This window comes from Heterocephalus glaber, unplaced genomic scaffold, assembly GCF_053883595.1.
Source record: "Heterocephalus glaber isolate CG9 unplaced genomic scaffold, H.glaber_assembly_v1.0 deba00001803, whole genome shotgun sequence".
NCBI classification, from domain to species: Eukaryota; Metazoa; Chordata; class Mammalia; order Rodentia; family Bathyergidae; genus Heterocephalus; species Heterocephalus glaber.
In genome coordinates, this window is record NW_028258478.1 from 349,863 (window position 1) to 352,155 (window position 2,293).

At 36.0% G+C, this 2,293-nt stretch overlaps 1 pseudogene; it reads right to left on the minus strand.

The window, feature by feature from the left end:
- Positions 1 to 1,043: 1,043 nt before the first annotated feature.
- LOC147820788 (MKI67 FHA domain-interacting nucleolar phosphoprotein pseudogene) lies at positions 1,044 to 2,067 on the minus strand (annotated as a pseudogene).
- Positions 2,068 to 2,293: the final 226 nt, after the last annotated feature.

Consider the following 2,293-nt stretch of genomic DNA (forward strand, 5'->3'; position numbering starts at 1 on the left):
TTTTTCCCCATTACCTGTGCACCCTTCACCCCCTCCACTCTTCCCTATTTACATAGATTTTTTTATATATATACAATGCCTTCATTTGTTTCAGCACTATTTGTTGAAAAGACTGTTCACTTCATTGTACTGCCTTTACTCCTGTCAAATATCAGTTGACCAAATTTACTTAGTCAAAATTTTCTCTTTTGGGACTTTCACACAGTCTGTTTACTCTTTTGCTAAACCATACTGTCTTGATTGCTACAGTTCATATTGACAGAGTTTACTGGTAGTGTCCTCCTGTTGTGCTCTTCTCCTTAAGTAGTGTGTTGTCTATTCAGAGTAGTTTGCTTCATCATATAAACTTTAGAATCAACTTGTCTAACTACAAAATAACTTGCTTCAGTTTTACTTGAAATATCACCAATTTTGTGGATCAAGGCAGAAAGAACATTGTGACAAAAGTGAGTCTTACCTCTGAACATTGAATATCTTCACATTTATTTTCATTTGATTTTTATCAGAATTTTAAAATTTTCTTGCACATATCTTGTATGTATTTGGTTAAATATTTCAGCACCATAACTAAGTATTTACAGTGTGTTTTGATTTAACTAGAACTGATACCATTCCTACTTTTTAAAAGTTTCTTTTCTAGCTTTGCTTGCTTTTTATTTATTTATTTTTTCAGATGTTCAAGCAAGACTAGTGAACTTTATTTGCTGGTGGCAAAAGGCCACAACATTTCAGTACTTCAGCCTGTAGTCAACAGTGACATTTAGGCAGGGTAAACCAAGGGGAGCTAAAAAACATCTGAACACAAAAGCAGGAGACCAGGACAAAGGCACTGTGAGCCCACCCACTCCACGTGGTGATGTACCCGAGATCTCAGCAAGGGCAGATAAGCCAAAATTACTCACTGCTTTCTTTACAGACCTGGAACAATCAGTCCTCTGAAAGTCTTGTTAATGATTGATTTGTAATACAGTGTAATACCGTAGTCAGTCCTTTTAACAAATCACAATTTCTTGGAAAATATGCTGCATACAATACATTCAGAATCACTGCCTTTTCTTTGCCTTTGTGTTTTTTTTCTCTGAGCAAGTGGATGTTGGAGTCGCTGCTGTTTCCTTTACGCTGGATACAGGCTGTTTGAAGACTATTTCAACATCTTTATCATCATCTTTATCATCATGTATTTCAGCCACTTCAGATTTTCGTTTCTCCAAAAATGTTGGTGTCCAGACTGGTGTAGCACTCTGCCTATCCACAGGGTTACTAGGAGTGACAAGAGAGCTTTTGAAACCCTTTTCTTTCCTGAAGGCTTATTTTTTTTTTGCTGAAATTTCTTTTTTTGTTGAAACTTCTTTCTTAGTTGATAAAACCTATGAAGGAAAATTATAATCAACTTCTTTTGCAATTTATTTCTTCCTTAGTAATTTTTCTTTCCTTTTAAATTGATCTTCCATCTGCAACTTTTATAGAAGTGTCCACTTATGATTATACCATTTCACTGCTGATTATACCATTTCACTGCTGATTATACTACATGATGAAATGGAATTTGCCAGCCTTTAAAAAGATCTTTCTGCACCTTTTCAGGCAGCATAATATGGCAGACCAGGAGTCTTTCACTGAAGAGGTTGTGCATTATTTCAGCCACTGTCTTGGCAACATCCTCAGATGCAAACTCCACAAAGGCATAGCCTCTGCTATTTCCAGTCCTTTTACTTCTGGACAGTCTGAATCTTGTAATATTGTCCAATTAGGAGAAATATTCTTTGATCTGGGATTCAAAAAGTACTGGCAGTAAGTGACCCACAAAATTTATTCCAGGTGTAAGTTCTTGCTTTTTTTGCTCTTGATTTTTTTTTTAGGTCATACAATGCCGAACCTGTGCCACCTCCTTCTGAAACTCATTATCTTCCTGTGGGTTCAGAGACAGAATTAGCATGACCAGAAAACACCACCATGCTGAGCGTGCCCCAGCACCCCAGCTCAATGCCATTTGTAAAATTTATTGGCCTTATATTTGAATCTATAAAGTTTGTAGATTAAGTTGGAGATTTTCTATTCAAAGATAAAATATGCTCACCTATCATTTCAAGTATTAAGGCTGGCATTTTAAGATTCTTCCTAGTTTACATACTTCTTTTAAAAATTTGCCATTTTGTTTATAGACTTGGAAGTTGTCAGGTAGTTTCTTTTGGCCCTATGAGATACTGTTTTGAGGTTCTGCTTTTTGGGTTGTTGCTGGTGCAGTTCCTACCATTAACTGCTTTATTTTTCTGTGTTGCTTTTACATTTGTCT